A 24,261-nucleotide genomic window follows, 5' to 3' on the forward strand; every position below is an offset into this window, starting at 1 on the left:
ATTTTCTTTCGTTTCATTTTTCTGTTGTCGGAGTTTGCTTTTATGAAACACAGCCCTTCTTTTTATACATCTAGTTATGTACAATTTAAAAATTGTGTTAGAGCAGTATGTTAGAGCAGTGTGGTCTAGGCATGGCTTCACTGGTACATGGGTTTGAAGGAAGGATGGAAAAGTTTCTGGAAAAGTTTCTTGAAAAATGGGTAACTATTGTCTGTGGTTTTGCATAATTAGAAATATTCAGTCATCCTTCATTTGGCTTGAGAAAATTCTTTTTTCTTCSCTGTGAGGGTGGTGGGACACCAGCCCAGGGTGCCCAGGGAAGCTGTGGCTGCCCCTGGATCCCTGGAATTGTCCAAGGCCAGGYTGGAYGGKGCTTGGAGCAGCCTGGGATAGGGAAAGGTGTGGCAGGRGGTGGAACTGGGTGAATTTTAAGGTCTCTTTCAGCCCCAAACTATTCCATTCTATACAGGTCATGACTTCCACTTCCTTTAGACCAGCTGCTGTGCTCCAGCAAAGTGCTCTGTGAGAAACCAGCAATTTCATTACGCATTAAGAATTCATAAGAAAAAAAAAGAAAAAGAAAAAAAAAAACAAAAAAACAACACACTATTAAACACAGTGTTTCCATGGGGAATCTTTAGCTGTGTTCTTCTGTTGTGCATTATTTACGTCTGTTTGCTGAGGTGCTGAGTGAAATGGAAAAGCGTTTATAGAGCTTCACCTCTGCATTGAGCACAGCCATGRAGAAGGGGATTCACACATATTGAAATTACTCCCGTGCCACTTATTCACTTCAATGCAAACAGCTCGTTGGCATTTTTGTATTGWMTGGATGAAAAGGTTTGGAAACAATRCAAAATTTTCCTTTTTGATAGACCGCAGGGCGTTTCTTAGAAAATGAACAGTTCTCTTACTTTGGGAGACTTCCACATCACCTCTTGTTTCTCTCAGATTTTCTGAGGCAGGGTTGGGAATGAAGTTTCAAAGATGCTGTGTTCTTTGTGTCAGGGCAGAACATTATTTGATGTGGTTTGGAGTTATTATACACTTCTGCTGCTCTTTGCAATGAATAAAAGAAATTATAAAATATTTAGGCGCAGATTAGCCTAAGAATATGGTTGCTTTTAGTGGTGCAGTAGAAAGACAGTGAACMGAAACTGCTCTTCTGGGTACTGTGTGCTTTGGTTTTCCAGTATTACTGCTTCAAAAGCTTTGTAAAGAGAAAAAAAGAAATCTGCTGGGCACTATAGAATTGAATGCCGTAAGCAAAATATTCCATATTTTGAAAGAAAAAAAAAAAAAAAAAAAAAAAAAGATAAAAGAACTATTGCAACTATGTCACTGATAGGAATGTTTATGGGTTAACCAATTAAATAATTTGCACTGGTTAAAAATGTGATATAGTTGGTGGAAGACAGTTTATTTCTCAAAAAATTATCTTTGGAAAAAGAAAATTAAAAGATATATAAATACACTTACTCCATGTAAGTGTACTTACATGTACTTACTTACTCAAAAACCCATGTTTTTGACCAGAGTATGTTGTGAGACCTGAAACTTTTGTTAGCTCCCAGCTGTATCAGTCAGTTTATACAAGCTCCTCATTTTGTTTTGATAGTGTCAAAACTTCTCATCTTAGCATCCACAACATTTCATTTTTGCATCATAATTTTGATTCTTTTATCGAGATGAATAAACTGTGCTGTATCTTCACTGTAAAAACATCTCTTTTTTAAAACAGTAAAGGGGTGCCTATTCTGCAGTCCAATATCCTGAAGTAGAAGTGAAATGAAATGATATTTCATTGATTTCAGAACTTCTAAGACTCTTCATGTTCTATAGGGATGTCATTTTTTATTTCAGTGTGGTCTTTAATTTTAAATATAAACCAGTGTGATTGTGGATGAATATATAGGTATACAGGTTGTTATGCAGACCTAGTTTAAGAAACTTTAGGAGCAATTTCCTTCTGGATGTTTTAAATCAATACTTTCAACACACTCTTTTTAATCAGTAATTTCTGCCTACATAGTCCATAGAAAATGTGGTGGCAGAAACAGATGGAGTTGCACAACACCTGACAGCAGAACAGGGGGGAACCCTCCAGGGAGGTATGAAATAGGAACTGAAATCTCCTCAGCTGGAGGAGGATATGGAGCAGRATCTCCCATGGGGAATGTTCTGTCAGCAGGGAAGGCAGCAGCAGGCAAAGGGGGACACCTTTTTTTTCTCATTTTCCTGAAATAATCAGAGCTCATCTGCATGATGAGCCTGACAGTGGAAGGGATGAATACCATCGTGCCCTGATGGCTCTTGACCATCAACCTGAACGTTTTTGGACCTCATTTTCTTTGCCTRCTCTGTAAGAGCAGCTCTGGGTACCCATAAGCTTAAGGATGTTGGGTTCAAACTCTCAGTGTTTACATATTTAGATGCCTCAGGCTTCTTGAAAATGTATTCTAGAGTTTCATACCAAAAATAYGAGTTACTTCAGCAATGCATTTTTGTTGTTTGTGTCGAACTTTTCTTTATAATAACTCAAATAATTCATCTTGGGAAGGTACAGATACCAGGCAGAAGGATAACTTCTGCTAATATTTAAAAGGAGTCACTGCTGGTCCTGGTGATTGCTGGCCTGTTAGCCTGGTATTGATCCCTGCAAAATAATGCAGTGGTTAATGCAAGGCTTGCTTAATAAAAATGTAAGGATTGTAATTTAATTAATGCCTAACAACGTTGGCTGAGGGAAAATAGATCCTACCAAGCTATCTTGATATTGGTTTTGATGAGATTACGAGTTGATTGATCAAAAAAATATGTTGATGTTGGTCATGCGCCTTGGGAAAAAAATATCTGTAGCATGAGATACCTCAGGAACAGCAGCAAAACAACACAGGGCTGTAGATTAAATATAGTAAAACAATATATTTAAAATCAGTTCTAGTGTAAACAGTTTTGGCACCACAGAGCAGTAAATTCAAAGCTTTTTTAGGTTTAATTACAGAGCTGACTGAACAATCTCACTGCAGTGAAATTTTCTATTTTACACTGAAGGATTTTCACCAGTCTGGTTGTAGTGGTGTRTTTGTGAGGTCGGGTGAGCCACTGTCCACCAAAACATTCAAGAATTATGGAGCCTGGACTTTGCTCAGTTAGGGCAGCAAAACTTTCAGCAAAAATTTCCACTCACTGTAATATGGAAAAATATGCAACTCTTGTCACATTTCTGTCTTAATAGAAGTGAGGTGGGAATTTCTAGCTAAAGACATGTTACAAAATTCCATACATAAATAGAAAGGTGAGTAAATTTTGGCTGTTCTAGTGCTGTCTGTAAGATTGGGAAAACCTTTATCAAACTAAGGAATCACCAGCTGTCARGAAAAAGCAATATGTACCTTACTGGTATAGATATTATTTGAGAAGCCTCAAGACAGCAATGACAGTAAGTGGATTTTTGGAGGGTGAGAAAAGAAAGGAAGATAGACAGAACAAGCCCCATAGCCAAGTTAAGCAAGACAAATTCCCAGTTTTATTTTTAGTAAGATAAAGCGGTCGTAGAGAACAGAGCAATATGCTATAAATGAAGACTGCTGACAAAGCATATGYTGTTAAAATCTGAGGAAGGATAATGAAATAGGACAGAGAAGGCAGAAATTGTGTCAGCATTCCATAATACAAATGAAAAGAAGCCACTGCAGTTGATCTTTCTTGAGGAAGCGGACTGCATATATTCATTTGTTAAATCAAAAAAGAGATCAAATTCTTCATTAAAAAAAAAAAAAAAAAAAAAAAATATATAAAAAAAAAAAAAAAAAAAAAAAAAAAAAAAGTCTGACTTTTCCGTTAAATTTTTTGCAAGTATCCTGGTAAAACTACATTGAGAGGAGCGAAATGGAGTTTTATTTTCAGTTTTGTTTTAAATTATTACTACTATCTTGAGTTAAATTTTGGGGTAGAATTAACAGAAGTTGTTTTTGTTAAATGGAAAAAGTAGCAGATAAAGGGACGAGKGGAGAAACTGGCATTAGAAATATAGAGTTGACTTAGAATTTCTGTGCCAAATTCATTTTTSTTTTAAGGGCTAAATTTACTAAAATATGTCTCTGAAAGTATCCTAGACTATAATCTAAGTCTAGATTTTCAGCACACCTAAAATTGCTTCCATTCTCTGCTGCTACCTTTGTAAGCACATAAAAATGAGKAGTTCCCTCACTGTTCATACAGTTAAATAATAAGAGGGATAAATCAGTGCTCAGGTGTGTGCCCCTGTGTGAGAGCTCATCCTCAAGGCAGCCATGCTGTTGTTATAGATTTTTTTTAATAACCTTATTGTTTAGTGTGCATTACTCGATCTTCAGGGTAGTCTGGGTAATAAACGAGAACATGAGTTAAGCCCAGACTAAAATTTCTGGTATAGCTCAAGAAGGTATGGTTCTGTGTTCCTAAATACCCATGTGTTTAACTTAGTGATAGTATATTTTACTTTTACAGAACTATGTAGTTGGATTCATGGCCTGGTTTTTGGTTGAATCTAATCTAAGGCAAGGTGTTTGTGCTATGCTAGAAATATGAGGAATGCTTTCAATCATTCATTGGAAGCAGATTTCTGAGTTTCCAAATCTTCTCTCTTAATAGGAGATTCTTTTAACATCAGGAACACAAAGGACTCCTCATAAATGGGCCTCAGGCTCAATTAACTGCATCTCCAACTGGTATTGAACAAATACTTTGTTGAGAGCAAAAGTATTTTTCAATTTTTTGGACATTCTTCCTTAAAATGATATTAAAAAGTCTGCTGTAATTCACCATTGGTATGACTGAAGCAGGAACACACACTCATCCTGCCTGGGATYCCTGCAGCCCCTGACCCAGGCTGGCTAGCTGAACAAAAGCAAGCCTTAATTAAATGATTACATAATTTCCCTTTGGAGAAGCTGAATAAAATTCATTACATGTAGGATTTCCAGCTCTGAGCAGATGTGAAAGGGAATCTGGAAGCCTCGTGAACTGGCAGAGAAATCCCAAATCTAAGCTATTGCAAAATGATGGGTTGGGAGATGATTATTTTTGAAAGGATTGCATCCCCTTTTGAGTCACTCTTGTTTTCTCTCGACCTTGCTCGTGTCTGGGAGGTTTGTTTGGAGTTGATTAAATATTTTGTGCTTATGACTGGCAGTGTGGTTGGTGCCAGAGAGGGGGGATGTGGGTTTGCTGCACATTGTACAGACTTGTCAGGAGGGAAGCAGGGAAACATCTGTTCCTCTGACATGACAAGGTGCTGGTGAACAGCAAATATTACATGTAGAGCTTGTTGGCTTTGTACAGGCAAAATATTTTGCAGGGATCTGTCAGTTTGATGTTCTGGGTGAAGAGGGGAAGGGGAAGAAGGACTTCCCAAAGTACTGTGCTAGCACAGTGCTGAAATCATCTAAAATGATTGTGTTAGAGTGTTCTGAGTCAGCTGCTGGGGGAGATGGAAAGCAGAACCTTGGGCTTTGTACTCCTCTCAAATACCATCCTAAATACCAATGTTGAAAGTAAGGGGTTCAGGTACAGCTTTTAAAACAATATTTCAACCTGCCAGTTCTGGGTAGCCATTCAAGGCACTTAATTTTTCTCAATTTGGACCAACCATAGGTTGTGGAATACTAAAATGTGTCAGTGAAATACTGGCACAACCTGGAAAGGGTTTAATCCCATGCCTGTGTTCATTATTTCTGTCTATTAAATAATGGATTTAGGAAGTGTTTGTTAACTGTGGTATCCCAGGGCTTGTCATGATGAAAGAATCACTTCTCCCATTTCAGGATTGAGCTCTAGAGCTCAAACTCAACCTGCTGAATCTGCATCCCATCCCACAGAAACATCCCAGAGATGCCACGTGTGAGGAGCAGCAYCAGTGTTATGTCACATTTAACCGCCTAATGCTGGGATTTGGCAAGATCTGGTCTGCCAATAACACTGAGAGTACAAAACCTGCCATGGTTTAACAACAGCACATTCTCCAGGTTCTCCTGTGCCTTCTTAATGCCACCACACAGGAAGCAGAATTGCTCTCTGACCAATCCAATTATTTTTCTGTATCTGGACATGTCACTAATGCTAATCCATTAGGATCTCCTTGTACTGCTGGCAGGTCTTTATTTATCCATGGGACTGAGAGTGTTTGAAACCTCTGGAAAAATACCTTTCTAGAGAGAAATGAATAGTCCTCTGAAAAGATGAGGAAAACTCCTGCTTTTGCCTCTTTAGTAATGACTTCTTAATGGAAATAAGATGTTATGAAAGTATTGGCTCTTGTTTTATGCTGAATAATAATGATGATGATGATAAAAATAGATCGAATCAGACTATTTGCATATGGTTCCTCCAGCAGCAGTTTCTGTTGTTTCCTTCAATGCTGTCACTTAGAATCTATCCATATGCAGAGTGAGTTGTGCTGGGAGCTGATCTGTGCTTTTCCCTCAGTGGGGATGGTTCTGGGTGCTGGGAACTGATCTTTCTGCATTCTGTGCTTTTCCATCACTGGGGATGGTTCTGGCTGTTGATCTGCCTACGTTCTTGCTTTTCCCTCAGTAGGGATAATTCTGGATGCTGATCTGCCTGCAGACTGTGCTTTTCCGTCAGTGAGGAGAGTTTTGGGTTCTGGGAGCTGATCTGCCTGCATTCTGTGCTTTTCCATCACTGGGGATGGTTCTGGCTGTTGATCTGCCTACGTTCTTGCTTTTCCCTCAGTAGGGATAATTTTGAGTTCTGGGAGCTGATTTGCCTGCGTTCTTTGCTTTTCCCTCAGTGGGGATGGTTCTGGATGCTGATCTGCCTGCATTCTGTGTTTTTCCCTCAGTGGGGATAATTTTGGCACTCTCCATCTTTCTGTGCAGTCCTGGATCCCACGAGTGCCAGCACTGGCACAGAGGAGGAGGACAGCCAAGCCTGGGGTACAGAGGGAGAGCAGGAGCAGATATGTTAAACTGCAATCTCAGTGTATTTTCTGAGTCCTGCGTGCCTTGAATGGCAGCAATTTAGCAATTTGCTGGGTAAGTTGCTGTTTTAGAGAAAAATACTGGATAATAGTGTCCAGTGACTCAGACAGAATCTCTGCCTGTTTATTCCAGCCCTTGACCTTTGCCATGGAGTTGTCTTTCACTTTCTGCAGTACAGCAAATTTCCAACCAATTTTCAGCTCTGGGCTAGCTAATAGTTCAGTGTGAGGAGGCTCACACTGGTTGAAATACTGTCTCACTGTTTAAATAACTTTTTTTGTTTTGGAAAGCTGTGGGAATGCAACCTCCCAAAACTAAATGGAAAAAAATAAGGAAAGAGGAAAAAAAAAAGCTTGATATTGGGAAATAACCTTGTAATGAACTCTTATAATGAGCTATTTCAAATAGATAACTCTTATCCAATAATAAATAAAATAGTAGCAAAATCAAAGTTTAATTGGATCAGGTATACATGAACAATAAATAAGCTTAAGGATTCAGAAGTGTAAAAACTTCTAAGGTGGTGAATCCAAGAGCCCAACCAAAAAGTTGGGTAGACTTTACTGAACTGCCCAATTCATTAAAGTATTTTGGAAAACATAAAGCATCCAGGGCACAAGGAGACTTGCCCAACCTTGGGACACTTCACAGTTTTAACTGATGAGTTAAGGACAAAGCAAAAACACTTCTTAGCTGGGATTTGTGTCTGCACCATCATAACTGTTTGGCAATGACGGAGTTTGCCCTGACTGTCTCTAAACATGTTGACTTCCATCAAATCCTCAACACTGTTACAAAACCATGATTTTAAATAGTAGTTTTACAAGATTCGCTCTGTTTAAATGTATCCTCTCTTGTTTGTGTGAAACACATGAAATAATTATGTCATCATATGATTCATTATTTTATGCAGTCTGGTTTTGTTTCTGTGTCTGTCTGAAAAAACTTTGCTCTACTTGTTGGTTTTTGTTTTTCTTTTATTTTCTTTCCTTTTCATGATGAACATATATATTTATTTTCCTATTTAGAAGCATCTGAAAAGTGTATATTTCCATTTATTTATTTATTTTGTTTATCCGTAGTTCTGCCTTACAGGTTTCTTGAGGTGAGATGCCTGAGGTCACATGGAAAATTCCAGACAATCACCATGAATTTACACAATGGCATATTGACGCTTTGAGATATTCGTAATAGTTTTGTGTTTGCCTCTTTGAGAGCTTCTGAGCATGAAGCTGACACATTTAGGGATCTGTCTGACGTGACACCAGCTGTCTTGTGTGCGTGGCAGTGCCTTATCTCGGGTTTATTATTGCTCTAGGTAGGGTTATTTTTACTCGTGCGCTGCCATCAAGATGGATCTGCCAGTTTATCACCTGACAGTCTGTGTTGTCTGTTCCTTTTCAGTCAAACTCATGTAAAAACGTTCCAACTTCCCACATGATTGACTTGAATGTTGCATATCACACCTTTGAGCCCTGATCCTTGAAATAACTGGTATCTGTTACAGGGAAAAAGGGAAAAAAAAATAATTCTGCCATGTCCTTTGAATCTTTTAGAGGCTCTTTAATTCACAAGATGACCTTCTCTCTTACCTCGTGATGGTACAGTTATTTTAAGGTATTTAGGAAAGGGACACTAGCAAAAAAAGGTTATCATCTAGATATAAGCTATGTTAGTTATTCTTTTCCAGAAGCTTCTTGCCTTCTTAATAGGCTTACATAAACTTAAGAAACACTTAAATGCTATTTTAACTATTTCTCTGTATATCTTACTAATTAACTTATTTAATACATTGCTTAATCTTRTTAATTAACTTACTTAATACATCTCTTTATTCTTTTTTGGATACAATTTCAATGTGTTTTCTAAGGTTGGAAGTCTCATTTTTTCTCTATGCCAACTTCTGTTTTATCTAGATACTAATAAAACACTAATAGTTCTAATACTGCTCCTACTACTAAGAAATGTGACTATGATCTGTCACATGTAGGTTGTTCATTAGTCCTCAAAAAGAAAATCAAAGAAATGGAGAGAGATACTTTAATTTCTTGTGAAGCATTGCATTGATTTTACTTTAGGGGATGTTTGGATGGTGGTTATTTGTTTGCATGGAGTGGGAAAAAAAACCAAAACAACAGGTTCCCTCAGCAATTTTTTTTAATCTGGATTTTTACTGAGTTCACATTATGAAAATGACTTGCCTCTGAAGAATTGTTCTATATAAATTTAGCCTTCATGATTAAATTTAGAATATAGTGAAACAGAATTTTAACTCATTTAGAAACTCTCAATCCATCTCTAAATGAAGTTTTCCATAATCAACTTATATGGGGGAAAAGAAAATTGAGAAAATTCAATATTTAACAGTTAAAATGTGACATTGTGCAGACCCCAAGACACCAGGAAGAAGAAAGTCCTGCTAAGCTTTCCTTTAAAAAGAACATTTCCCATTGCTGTCTAGAAGCCAGTTTTCCAAACTCGTTGTCACCAATGGAGTGCCATTGTCTTTTGAATAGCAAAATTTGATGTTTTCTTAGGAAACTTACTCAGTTTAAGCTAAAAAAAAAAGATGTTTTGATACATTGTCTTTCTCAAATAAATTCCCAGCAGTGAGAAATTGCAAATGAGTTTCAAATAATGATTCTCTGTCACYGAAATATGTTCTAAACCAGCAGCTCTCACAACAAGGAGCTGTCTGGAATGGTGTTATGTGGTGTCTGTGTGGGTTTTTTTGAGTTATTTCTGGACAGGTGTGAGAATTTATAACCTGCACCTCTCTTCAAAAGCTCTAATTTGTCTCTTTTCTTCCCCCCCTATTTTTTCCCCATTGTAAGTTCTTCTATAAAGCAAATTTCCAACCAACATTTGGTATAATTAATGTTTCTAACCTTCTGAATGATTAATATTTTGGCKATAACTTAATATGAATAAGATTATTAAGTTCTGATTATAAGATTAATAATGAACCCAAGGTTAAATAACACTTWTACAGCACCTCTCAGTGGGGGAGTTCAAGTGTTATATTCACATAATTAATTGCGATTATGTGGAACTGTTAGAACCATGGAAGTAATATTAAGGAAAAGCAAAACCAATATTTTTTCCTCTGAGTTCTGTCTGTGAGTAGAACTAAGAAATTCTGAGTTTCAGGCCCTGAACCACTGGRCACAAATAATATATTAAAAACAAGACACACTACATTAGAAAAAGAAAAATAAGTTCCTCTGCACTCAAATTTCTCTCCTGTTAACTTCAAAGTGAGTAAATGCGAGCAAAACTTTGGAGGAGACAAATATTTTTAGCCAAATGCCACTTTAGTGGCACAGTGATGAGGTGTGTGTGATGGACACAAGCAGAACAAGCAGAAAAACATATTTTAAGTGCCAACAGGAGGTGAAGTTACCTTTCAAATAGCATTATTTTATTGTGATTCCTTCAGAACTGTATTAGTGAGTAGGCTTTTAATTAGTCAAACTAGAAAAAAAAATATAAATGAACATGTCATGACCTGCATGATCCTTCCCAAAGGCAAAAAGAATTTGAGTTATAAAATATTTTTAATTAGTTCACTTCTTTTAGTAGCTGTGGAGGGAAGAGGCAGGCACAGAGGATATTTGTCACTTKGAAGGAGGGATGTGGCACTGCCCAAAATAATGAAGAATGAAGTTCTTCTAAAGTTTCTCTTTATGATAGTCTGTGCCACAAAATGGCATTTTTTTGCTGTTTTGTCGCAAAAGAAGGCGTGAGGTGAGGAATCAGCCAGTGCCCCCTCAGTGCTGTGACAGGGACCTGGGGGTCCATCAGGCTCAGGGGTTCACAGCTCTCCTGTCCTGGCCCTCACCTCCAGGGGAAGGGAAGCTTTTCTGCACTCCTCAGTCAGCTGAGGAGCAGAACACACTGAGCTCTGGCAATTCCAAATGAGTGCAAATTAAGGTAAATTAGAAAATCATGAACTATTTAATATTCTTATTTCCACATTATTTATTCAGCAGAAATTTCTATTAAGAGTGTGCTGGACTCACAAGGCAATTAACTCCCTCCCTCGCACGGATCCCACTGCAGATACACTGACATGCTCTGCAGAACAAAGGATTTGATCTTTGGGGAAAAGAATTTGSTGGATTGTTCTTTGCTCATTTGCTTATCACTGTGTTAACATGTGAGGGAAAACAATGAGTTACCTCGCTGCTGTCTGTGAAGACACAGATCAGGGAGGATGCATTTACATCTACATCCACTTTGGAATTCTTTTCCATCACTAATGTTCAGAGAATCCAATGTGATTGTTTCTTCTTCCTTCCAGTCTGCTTTGCCCTTTTCTCCCTGGGAAATAGCAGCTGAGCACACAGCCTGTGAATTCTACATTTAGGCTGRTGCCTGATGGAGATACAAACACAGATGATGGCTTCTCTCAGAGTAMAAGTGTAGCCAGCTCAGCTCTCAAGTATTTCATTGACAGGAAAATGCATCCTTTCTCMTTTCCATGGGGTTCAGGAGTCACTTCTGGGATGCTGGGTGCCCCCGTGCAAGATGGTTTGTTTTGTACACAGCCTTAATAAATGCTGTAATGCTGAAGTAAATGCACACTTTAATTATTCTAAAATGTAATTTATACATTAGTTTCCATAGTAACTTGTCATTGCTGTGACATGGTGGGAGCTAGTGACATTTGTGAGTCAATTAAGCAATGATTTGCAATGTAGTGTTTGATTTCTCAAGTAATTTTTAAAATTTTGTTATGGCCAGCTACATTTCTATTGAAATTGTTATATATTCCATAGTTATATGCTAGATGGAAAATTAGTCAATGAGGTAACTGTATTTTAAGCATTTAAGAAGTGAAATTGAAATCTGTTTCTGCAGAAGGCTGTATTTTCAAAAATACACTACTTTGACACATGGGAATATTGTTTCTTCAGGGCTTGCTCCRCTATTAAATAAAGATTTAACTGTTTGGCTCTGAAGGAATCATCACTTTCAACCAGGGACAATTCACTGTGCCAATAAAAAGGTTGTGTACCATTTAGAAAGGACCAGAAAACAATGTTCTTGCCTCTAATTAGTTTTCCTGATATATAAGGTAATATATTTCTCGGAAGGATATAAATGATTCTAACACTTTTATTTTGACATAATAAGCCTTCTAAAGAATTCCTGTGTTTAAATGAAAAATACATACAGTACTAGCAACTCCTGTTTTCCACTGTTACTCCCACAGCCATAGCTGCATATAAATGGACCTGGAGGAAACTCAGGGATTAAAGTATGGGATATTGCTGTTTCAAACTGATTTTTTAATGGGCATTTTTTGTAGGTTTTGGCCATCTGCAGCAGTAGAACATGTTGGAGAAGAGTTAATTCAYCCCACAGTGGGCTTGTTGGTGTGGAAGAGATGTGGCACAAAWTTTTTGTCTCARTTCTCCAGATTTYAAAGCTTCCAGATGAGATGTCARGAAKAAATTCTTTACTTTGAGAATGGTGAGGTGCAGGTGGCTCAGTGAAATTGTGACTGACCTTGGAATTGTCCAAAGCAAGGTTGGATGGGGTTTGGAGAAACCTGGGATGRTGGAAGSTGTCCCTGCCCATGGAGGGGTGGAATGAAATAAAACTTTACGTTCCCTTCCATCCCAAACCGTTCTGTGATATTGGCCACAGAATCCAATAGCTGCAAACCCACAATTACCCAAGAATGGGCTGAGAAAGGTGGATGGAGTTAGAATGACAAATACCCATGATTTGATGAAGAAAAGTTTTATTTTGCTTATGGATTCACTAGATTATCTTCTAGTGCATGAGATAAAAACTTGGATATATTGAAACAGTAGCTTCATTTTTTTTTGTTTGTTTGTTTGTTTTTGTTTTTGTTATAATTCCTGCCCTCCTCTCCTGCTTCCTCAGAAATGGTCATTGTCCATCACATCTATTGTTCTCATTCTCATTTGAGGACAGAGAAATTAGAAATACGTTTGTTCTATGAGGTCAATTGAAATGCTGGTGGAGAAATAAATTGAATATCCTCCAAAGGGAAGCATTTGGATAAGGCTTGGCTTCTTCATTCTTTCCCTTCACCTCCCCAGTCACCAGAAATAACTGGCCAATGGTAATTATAGAGAACTGATGGACTTACACCATCTAGAAATTCATCTGCATTTTAATATTTACACATTCTGAGCATTTCCAGCTACTGATGGAGACAGTAAAAGGTTGTGCATAGCTTTACAAAAATCTGCCCTGAATAACAATTGGGGTTGGGAGAGATAAAATATATCAGTAAAACTGGAAAACTGTAAAAGTCACATCAGTGAAACTTCTCTAATACCTGACATGCTTTATTTTAGTAAAATTTCTTAATAGTTTTACTTTCCACAAAGATTTACACATACATATATTACAATTATTGCAGTACTAAAAAAACGGCATAAAAATTGTTGACAAAAGGCAAAGTGTGTAAGACTACTGAAGACTGACTGTAAACTGGAGACTGTGGAAACAGCAAGGGGCAGGTCTGGGATGAACAATCAGAAGTTTATCTGTCACTATTGCAGTGTAATGTCAGTTTTGTCTGTATGAGCACAGTAGGAGTCTGTTGGGTGGGTTGGTCAAACCATGGTCATGTACATAAACTGCAAGTTCAGGAAGTTCCTGCTTGTCAGATGAGAAGCAAAAACTGTGAACATCCCATCATTTTTTGCAAGTAAAATGTGATAGTTTAACCTGTGAGTGTGATCCCTGGGAAATGAAGCGTGTTTTGCATGCACTGAGATATCCACACACACAGAGTGACTGTGATGTGACAGATAAACCATAATTTACCTGTCATCACATGAGCGTGACCAGTGACTCATGGGCAGAACCAGCTCTGTAATCCATGTTTTCCACATTTCCAGGCGTGGATGTTCCTGTGCCGGAGGAGAGCAGGTTTGATGCACAGGTTTTTTTTATGCAGTGCTAATAATGCTACTGTTAAAATTGCAGCTATTTATTGAAGTGACTGAAATGTTGTCTGTGAGGCCAMTTGCTTGGGATTTATTATTTCCTCACTTTGCTTTTGTTAATGATGCTCCTAGAGGAATCCAAGTGCTTGGCTTGTATTTTATCAGTCTACAAAAATATTTTGGTTAACTGATGCAATGTGTATTTTTCTGTACTTTTGGAGAGTAAATTCACATCTGTGGGCCAGAAGTTTGGGTAGTATGTATTTGAAAGACTAGGAGAAAAGTTCAATTTCTCCAAACCAAAGTTTCTTATTCCATCAGGAGTTTAACTGTGGCATCTCATCTATCCTTCACAGTGGCTGACTGAAGGTGAAGGATCTTCGAAATTTCTGGAAAGCTCTTTTTTTACAGGATCATGTGCCAGGCTTTGCATTTCAGTGAATCCAAAACATGCCTAAGCTTGAGGAATTTGGGATAAACACTTATCTAAGCTTGGCAGATCTAGTCCACAAGTAAGACATAGTGATAATTTAAACTTCAGTGCTGTTTGTGTTAATTTAGAGTTTGAGACACAAGAACTCATAGTGTTCCTGCTGGGTTTTTTTGTGGTTTTTTTTTGTTTTTTTTTATTTTTTTAATTTATTTATTTTTATTTTTAGAAGGAAAAGGAAACTAAGGGGAGAAACATTCAATTATTGGTTAAGCATAATAAGAGAGAAACAGCCAGCAGGAGCTGACACTACGTGTTCTCTTCATCTCATGGGGGAAGGACAATCAGAATTTCTTCTAGTTTCTCATCATTGCTCATCCACAGTTGCAGTAATCTTACTCATTTGGGGGTTGGATTCTGAATTGTTTAGGTTTGGCCTTGTTAAATCTGGATTTTGTTTTCATTCCAGTGAACTGCATTAACATCTGTTTCTATTACAGTACAATTTTGCTGTATAACTTGTCCCAATATCTTTATTAAAAAAAGTGTTCTTCATTTTTTTTTTTTATCTTGAAAGGATAATCAAAAGAAAGAATCCATTTTTTTGACTGAAAGACTTTGGAATTTAAGCCCTGTTTTTATAAAATTTTGAAATACAGCCTGTGAAGTGCTGTGCTATGTAACACTCACAGATCACTGGACACCTTCTAAAAGTTTGCAAATTATCTCTGTTTCAGCTAATTATAATGTTGTGAGTCTACATAGTTATCAGAAAAAAAAGAAAAAAAAAAATATTTGAAACAATGAAAGGGTTTCCGTTTAGCAAAGTATTTATTACACTGTGATCATTAAGATGAAAAGAATTTTAATGCGTGTTTGGATTTCCATTGCAAAACTGAGCAGCTTTGATCTGTGTGCACGGTTTGGTCTTCTTTCCTTCCATGATATCTATACACACCAAAAGTATGTAGTAGTGAAAATTTATCAATTTGCACCACATATGTCTTTAGACTGCCACGTTGCTGCACCATTTTTTCACCAGGAAAGTGGCATGTGTAATTATGGGGAAGGCACAATTACAAATTGTGTGCAATTACAGCCAAACAAGTAAACAAAATAAAACCACATTCAGCGAGCTAAGGAGTAGCTGAAAGCCTTTTAATGGAGATGCCAAAGATGAGCTTTTGCAGCTCTACAATTTGCCAGTCAGATTATTGTTATTTAGTAGAACTTCCCCACATAAGCTCAGAGTAGAGCAAATGATTGGCAAATTGTCTTTTGAAATTGGTATATACTCTTCTGATTGGTTTTACATCATTATTCCTTGACAAGATCTTAATATTTTCAAAGTTGAGAGCTTGAGTATTTTTTCTTTAAATCTGAACTTTCCTATTCTGCTTGTCTCGTGAAAYGTGACACATTTACTGAGGGGCACATCTCAGGAAATCAGTAACACTTTGAAGGTGTGTTTGTAATAAAAAAGCTTTATGAGTTTTTTAAAAGCTGGCACAAAAGAGGATAAATACTGCACCTACATTGTTCAGAAGTTTATCACTGAAATAAGTCCTATCTCCTGGATCTAAATCAACGGGAGAAGTAAACAAAGCTGCAGAGATAAGGTTGTGTTCTCAGGATAGAYGGGTCCTAAAGAATTTTCATTCTGGTTGTGATCAACTGCTGAGAATTTCTCTGTTCTCTTGTGGACAGGGACTGGAGTTGTGATGCAATTACTGCTGGTTATTGCTGCAGGACACAGGTCACACAGATCTTTCTCTTGCCTTTTCTAGGCAACTCCCTCTCATGGAGTTTTTTGGGGGATTTTGTCTATTCAGGTTTTTTTAAAGATTAGAAGTTATTGAGACTTTTGGATAAAAGGAAGAGTTGTCATAGGGATTCCTTTAGATCCCTTTAAAGCATTTAAGAAAATAATAAAAAAAAATGTTCCTCAGCCTATCCAGACACAGTCAGATTATTTTATGATAATGTGGAATGTGTTTGGCAGCTGCATCCTCTTGACAAACAACCCTCCCTCTCCCCCAGCAGCATACTTCAAGATAATTCGCTGAAACGTTCTTRGCAAATAATTATTTGACCAATTAACGCTGTTAGTTGGCAGAGTAATGAACGGTGAATAGAGTTTTAATTCCTGTGAAATCCCACATTTTTACRAATGGAGGGAAGATAAAGAGCATCCTAAAGTTGTTGAAAAAAAAAAAATAATTTCTTTAGAAAACAGTGAAAAGATGCAAAAGTTTTTTTCTCTCTGTAAACACTTGTGGAAACCAAATGCTATCAGATTGATGCTTGAGGGAAAAAAAAGCTGTAAAATGAGAGATGAATACTGACAGATCAAACTTTTAGAGTTTCTTCAAGAGAAGGTTTTTGAATMATTTTTGAGTTGATTCACACAGAATCAGATAGTGAATTATTATCTRTGGAAGTCAAGGGCCTACCTGTGAAGAATTTTCCATTTAGCCCTTACTATATTGTAGCTAATTTGAATATGGACTTGACTTGGATTAAAACTCTCTTATGGAAATTAAGAGGAAAAATTAAGAAGCACCCAGGACTATAGGGAGAAAACTTGTTTGGTCATATAGAGGAAAAGAGGAAAGCAGATATCTCATAATGCACGTGGGCAAGAAAAAAACCCTCATCAAATCTAAGAGTAGAGGACCAAACAAGGAGTATCTGAAAAATAGTGAAGGTAAAGGAATATTAGGAAAGGCAACAGGAACTAAAMACTAAAGTATTTTAAGGTGCAGGAGTGGAAAATGTAGCTGGAAGCAAAGCATTCATCAGGCTGAAACAATGGCACATTCACACCWTTGTGTTCTGCAGTGATTTGCCTGTAGGACAGAAAAAATATCTTGTTTTGAAATCAGATGGAAATTAAAATGCAGCACTGTCTCCCAGGTTCTTTTTTTAGGAAAGCTTTTTGACAGCTACCAATGTCAGAAAAAGCTTCCTATCGTAGTGTCTCTAACTTGAATTAAGAAAAATAAGCGAGAAGTAAGACTTTGATGAATCGTGTGTCACTGTGTACAGGGATATAAATTTGAGTTTTCTGTTACTTTGTGGATACTCTGCAGGGAAGATTCTTAGATTTCAGTGGCATGAACTATATATAAAGTAATTAAAAAGTATGAGAAAGTATAGACTTATAATCACATGCACTTGAAAACATCATTAGCAAATACCATCTTGTTACTTTTACTTAGTGTCTCCTCATTGAGGGAAAAAAAAAGAAAGAAAAAAAAAAAGAAAATGTTTATGTTGTACTTCTCAGGTGAATAAATGAGATCTTCAGTCCTCTGGATGTTCACAGATTAAGCTCCAGCAATTTTTCAAAACTAGTTCTTTCTATTCTTGCATACATAATTTTGTGTCCTTCCCTTGTGCAGTCATTGTAACAGAGAGGGATCATGCTGAAATAGTTCAAATTTGCATTGTTCCTTAACTTACTGATATTTGGTGATAATCGTATAGAAGAGTTTTTACAAAATTTCGGAGGAAGGAACAGAAGTGTTGGTGCAAGGAGAATTTGGATTTTTTTGGTATTTTTATGTCTCTTATTAATCTGAATAGTAATACTGTGCAGAATCTTCCTCCAGTCTCAATGATGGGGTTGGTGTTGGGTTAATCCAGTTGTGGAGCTACAGAATGAGTCAAGAGAGGTTTAGAAGGCAATTCCTCCATCAGTAAAATCTTTTTTTTTTTTTTTTTTCTCACTCAGCTGGTTCTTGGAGACTGCAGGCTTAATTACTGCAGATAACCTTGATTTGATCTTAAGTTTAAGTGAAAATGTCATGATATATCAGCAATTAGAGGAAAGCAAATACTGCAAAAAGCTTTTTGTTGGTCCGAGTTGCAGAAAAATCCATTATTTTTTTGTTGATTTTCTCTGTCTGCCTTTTCTTTTCTCCTTGCCACAGTAATAAAATCATGTTTTTATTCACAGAATTATGCAAAGGTACTAATTCCTCTGTTACCTGATGGTCATAGCGGGTTTGATTGAGGAGAGATCAGATCAGGGAAGGAATGTCACTGGAATTCAGGAACTAATTGTGAAGCACCATGGGATGCATAAATAGTCAAATGGCGAGTAAGAGGTGTATGCTGGCAAGTGCATTGCATTAATGATTAATCTGAATTTGAGTAATGACTAAATATGATCATTACAACCAAGTAAAAGGTTCTATATTTCTTAGATACTTTGCTCCTGGGAAATAGTGTCCCTGTCATAAATCAATTTTTCCTGCTTGAAAAGCAGCCATAATGAGCCTCAATTTTAATGGTGTAGGTCATCTTTACCTGCATCTATTTTATAGCKCTATAATTGCCTTGATTTCTGTGAACTTCCTCTTGATTTTTGCTGCTATAAATAAATAAAGAACAAATATTAACTGATACAGCCACGGAATCTCCGTGTAATTATATAGATGTTAGCTGGATTAGCCTCTCAGCATCACACTTGAAAGTCTGGAGGAAAGAGCATCAGGTGTTTTACAGAAAGGTTAGAGAATATTAATAGCTGCAAACAGAAGGAAAAAAATTCAATTATGAATCTAATAAACAAATTACTCAAAGACGTATTGTGTGTGCTCTTAGTATGTAGTCAATTATGCATTATATAGCTGGCATTTTTCTTGCTTTTCCTCTCTATTTGATTACTTGAATTTAATAATTTACATACTCTCCATCAACACACCCTTGGGAACCCTCCTCTGATGTTTCCCAAATTAAAGCSTCATTGGTTATGTTAAATGAAGCTAAAGATATAATTCAAAAAAATGAGGAGGAACCACCAATATTGACAACTCCTCCTGGAATTCAGGGACTGGAATAAAAACCTTGTTGAAATCTCCATCTGTAACTTGTTGGAAGATTTTATTGAAACCAAACTTTCACATTTTTCCATTAWTTTTTCTGGATGGTTTGTATAAATATATGCATTTCTGGAGGGAATTGCAACGTGCCATAGTGCACTAAACTTTGCATTTGAAGGAAGTGGTGACTGTGAAGATCATAAATGTATTAAACCCCATTGTCCTTATTTCACATGGGAGGTTAGAAGGGCTCTGTTCCATAAAGGTTACATCAAAGTGAGTTGTACCTTATATAATACACCTTTAGCAGCAACATTTAATTTAAAGGTAAGTGAGCTGTGGTTCTGCAGGTGTTCAGCTCCATCTGTGTGTTCCACATGGATGTGAGTGACTTGTCCATTAATTGTGTATGTTGTTTCAAACCAGGAATTTGTAATTTTAAGCATTTTTTCAATAGTTCTGAATAAATAGAATAATTAATCATGCCATCACAGAAGTATTTTGTTGCTGTGTCTTCTACTTTTTAATTCATTGTGGCTTTTTTGGGTGTCTGATGGTATTTTTATTATTGTTTATCATCCAGCTCGTGGCTTTTGTCATTTGATTACAATGTTTGCTCAGGTTAAAAGTTTTGCTTTCTGCTCGGTACCAGATCAGGCATATCTCTAAAAAAGATGAAAAAAAAATAAAAAAAAAATCAGCTATAAATATGAAAGGAGTGTTTTTTGCTGAGTGACTTAGTAAGAGAAAAGATTTCTCTCACTAAAAGTTGGTAGCATTTCATTAAAGGGTCAGCAGCATAAAAGCAGCTGTTGCTCCTGAAGATGTACCCACAGAAATACTTATCAAACCCAGTGCTCTCWAAGCTTTTTTCTGTTCTAAATGTAATTACTGCTCTTCAACCTTCCTGTTCTTTCTGTCTTCTTAAAATGATTTCCCATACATTATTTTGTATCTTTGTGCTGACATTTGCCTTTTYTCCTTTTGAAATCTCTGTCAGTGTAAAATGTAGTTTTCACATGCTTTCTTCATGCCTTATCTAATGCAGAAAGAGAAAAATCACTGGTGGGTGGGATTTTTTATCCACTCTGTGCTCTCCTTTCCTTTCAGAAAGCTTCTTGTGACATAAACTCAACTAATGGGACAAAAAACCAAATATCCCACCTGTACCTGCCAATAACCAGTGGGGACAGGACTCATTCCATGTCCTCAAGACCACTGTGACATCTCASTCTGCACTGACACTTTGTAGTTTGCACGGACTGACATTTGTCTTGCTCATTTTGTATCAGATGTAGATGGGTTTTGATAAAATTAGGTTAATGAACTCACTAAGAATCAAATCCCATRGTCCTGTCAGAATCTGTAGTAATTTTGACTTACTGAGAAGTTTGATCAGATGCTGCTCATCTGTTGAGTTTGTTCAGGTTTTGTGCTTTTTTTAGTTAACTTGYATTTATCTTTTGTTAGTTGGTGAAGATAAGAGTTTTAGATTAGGGCAGGGCAAGGTTTTTGTTTTTCTGTTTTTTTTGTTTTCAAGGTTGTTTTTATATCAGGCCCCAAAAGAGGGTCAAGGCCTGGTTTATTACGCTCAGATTTGTTGCATTATTACAGTCAGATCTGACAAGCATTTGAACTTGTCAGGGGGACAGAGACATCTCTGGCTGTGTGGAAATAGATGTCAAGGCACTCCAGCAGTCTTCCCAGTTGATGGACATAGATAAGTTGTAATTACTTGGAGTAATGAGGAAAAAAAACAACAAACACATTTGAGAAGGTACAGGGAGAACTTGGTGTAAAAGTGAGATAGGAGCTGGAAAAGCAGCTTCTGAACAATGCAACTCCTTCACAACATCAATAACTCTAAAGAAATTAATATTTCCTACTTTAATTAATGCAGCTTGTTGTGAYGATGCAGCCTTCAAACAAGCAGGCTGGCTTTAGAAATTCTCATCTGAGGGATGGAACTCATGATTGCAGCATCGCCACCAAAAAAATGATGTGCTTTTGAAGGATGGCATGCTTGGCTGAACTGGAGACACTTACACGAGTCAAGAGTGATAATCCATTTGTGTAACATGTGGAGAGCTGTTGCATTCCAGGATGACATGATCAAACTTTGCCATGCTCAAGGGATGTCTGAGGTTTCCCTGGCTTCCCAGCATCACCACACGACTGGAGTTTGCTCCTACCAATTTCCTGTAAAAAACTGGAGGCGTGGTGYCTGCAAAATTGCGTAGGGGAGGGAGAAGGGGTTTAATCACCTACAGCTTTCTACTGGGAAACTCTTAAAGACATAACGAGAATTGAGTATTTGACTGCCAGATCTGGGAGTGCCAACAYGTGACTGTGCTCTGGCTTTCAGACAGGCTGTGATCGGAAGAAAKGCCCTYCCATAAAAGAAACAGAGARAGAKCAKAAAAAAAAAAATCCTTTTGTTTTAAGTAATTTTCAAAACTTGGAAGGAAAACAAAACTCCTTTCATTACGAGGCAGTTTTGCCAAGTTCAGCACAGGCATAAAATCAATTTCTCCCCATTGAAAACTACTTTTCATTTCACTGAGTCGTAACGTGTCCGTGAGGGGCTGGGAGCTGGAGTTGTCTGTCAAGGCTGGAAAAACTCTTGGAACATCACTTGTTCTTGGTGCATTTTTTACAATTTTATAAATTTTACTTTTTTTTTTTTTTTTTTTTTTTTTTTTTTTTTTTTTTTTTTTTTTTTTTTTTTTTTTTTTTTTTTTTTTTTTTTTTTAATCTTCATGTTTGCATCTTCCTTTTTGCCTTATGTTAACACCACTTCATGTCACAAGCAATGGGAGGTAGAAGGTTCCAAGCCCCTATGAAACTTCATGATTTGTTTTTTAAAGTTAATTTGATGCTGTATTTAAAGAAAAAACAACAAAAACCTAACAAACCAACTTTATTAAAAGAGGATGATTTCCTGCGAGTGACGGTAAATGTGGTTATGAACCAGGAAAGGCTTGCAGCGTAAATAAACCAGAGCCAAAGGATGAATTAAGCAATAACAACCACATCTCTTTCTAAGAGTATTTATCTGTCTGTGGCATGTGTCCAGCACAAACCAGATGGCATCTGAAATATTGAACAATTTGAGTTACAGGCAGAAGGAGTCTCAGCTTGCCCATTAAAAACAAAGCAAAACAAAATTATTTTACTTACTGATCTTACCAACGTTGTCCTAGAGCCACAGTTATGAGCAGTGAAGACATTTCATTGCAATGTTAGGAGCTGTGTGGATGTGTTGGAATAAATGGACTTTGGTAAACAGGAGCTGCTGAACGTTGAAATAGACACTGTGCATGGACGATATCAGTTTTAATTAAATGTTACTGAGGAAATTATGGAATCAGAAAGCATGGAATAATCCAGTGACTGTTCATCAAAGACGTGGAAAATTCAAGTTCTTGTGTTTCTTCAGCTCTAGCTGAGATAGCTCAATTAGATTACAGTACTCTGTGGATAGTGTTCACAAAAACAAACAAAAGATAATCTTTTTTTTTTGCATTTCTACTTGTAAACAAAAAAGTTATAGCAAAACAGCTAATGAATATTAGCAATAGAAAACAGGAAAATTCTCACTAAAAAAGGACAAATGAAAAAAGCTGTACAATTCCATAAATGGCAAAAGGGGTCATTCCAAATTCTGTCTGCCTTTTGTTACAAAAATCTCCTTTGCTTTTACTGAGCTCTGTTGGGAAATCTGCTTTTCTAGAAGATGAGAGAAAGATGGTAAAATGCAGTGTCTCGCTGGAATTGCTGTGGCACAGGGACTGACTGAAGCTGATGAAAACAAAGATGCAAAAGTGTTCAGAACAAAAGAAATCTTAGTGGTAAATAGACTTTTAGAAGTGAGATGAAGTTGGATGTCTGAAGGAAAAAAAAGGACTATTAATAGTGTATAGTTGGTGGACTGAGAAGACTGAGCCACCATTGTGAACACACATCAAGAGGAAAATTGTATTTAGTTAACATTTAGATTTCTTTCTTCAGATATAAAAGGACACTAATTGTATAATTCACAGTTCATGTTCAGAAAAGGGAGAGATTTGCTCTGAATTAAAAGTCATGCTATGAAACAGCCGGGCAGGAGCGAAATTGGCAGTTCTGCACAATAGGCCAAGCATGAATTCCATTATCCCTATGGCACGGACAGCAAAGCTCGCTGTACACTGCCCAAAACGGTGTAAAAGTCAAAAAGTGGAACAGAGAGGAGGATGTTCAGTACAGCAATTAGTCACCAAGTAACATAACCCCCAAAAAAGGAGCCCAGTGGTGAATAAAACTCTGTGCTTGTCTTGAAACTCACTTTTTAAACCAGTTAAATTCCTGGCAGTGGGTGCACAGAATTTCAATAATCTGATAAACTGAATTTAAGGAGGTAAAACTTTGGATAATTCGTTGAGAACAAAGGATTTTTGGAAACTCAGAATGTCTCAGACTTTAAGTAACTAAAAAATAGGTTTCTGCTTTGAGGCACCAAAGTCTAGGACTTTTTTTTCTCATAAACCATGGCAGTTTCTCTAAAAGCTCAACTGGGAACTAAAGAAGTTCACTTAGACCTCTGACTGAAAATCTTTCAGGTAATAGCTGGTTGTGTGTGCACACCCGTAAATACACAGAGAAACAATGCCATTCTGACAGGGTTTTGGAACCTTTATGGAGCTCTACAAATCTCCCYCTTGTTTATCTTTCAACATATAAAGGTGCCTTCATGGAAGTGAATAAATGATCCATTTATCTATTTGTAGACGTACAAATACATTCATTGAATGTATAGATATGTCAGAACTCATTTTTTCAATGCATTTAAATTAAGAAAGAAGCATTTTTTCCTACTCATCAATCAAAGCCTTTCAGCAAGCACTGTAGGTCTTTAAAAAAAGTGCACAAAAATGTTACAGCAGATGTAGATCTTGAGGGGGTTGGCTTTGTTTTTGCTTTTTTTTTTTTTTTTTTTTTTTTTCCTATTTGGTGCGTGTGTCTGTTGCCTAATTTATTGTCTCTTGGTGGCACCCCTACCCACAGGAGGGTTGGAACTAGATGCTCTTTAAACTCCCTTCCAA

At 37.0% G+C, this 24,261-nt stretch overlaps 1 protein-coding gene across 1 annotated transcript in view; it reads left to right on the top strand.

The window, feature by feature from the left end:
- LOC130577103 (low-density lipoprotein receptor-related protein 1B-like) overlaps window positions 1-24,261 on the top strand; it is a gene marked incomplete at its 3' end in the record, with an annotated part of 422,888 nt that overhangs the window by 215,163 nt on the left and 183,464 nt on the right. The gene's annotated exons all lie outside the window — the stretch shown is intronic.

Source organism: Malurus melanocephalus, unplaced genomic scaffold, assembly GCF_030028575.1.
Source record: "Malurus melanocephalus ecotype Western Australia unplaced genomic scaffold, MMel_1.1 scaffold_167, whole genome shotgun sequence".
NCBI lineage: Eukaryota > Metazoa > Chordata > Aves > Passeriformes > Maluridae > Malurus > Malurus melanocephalus.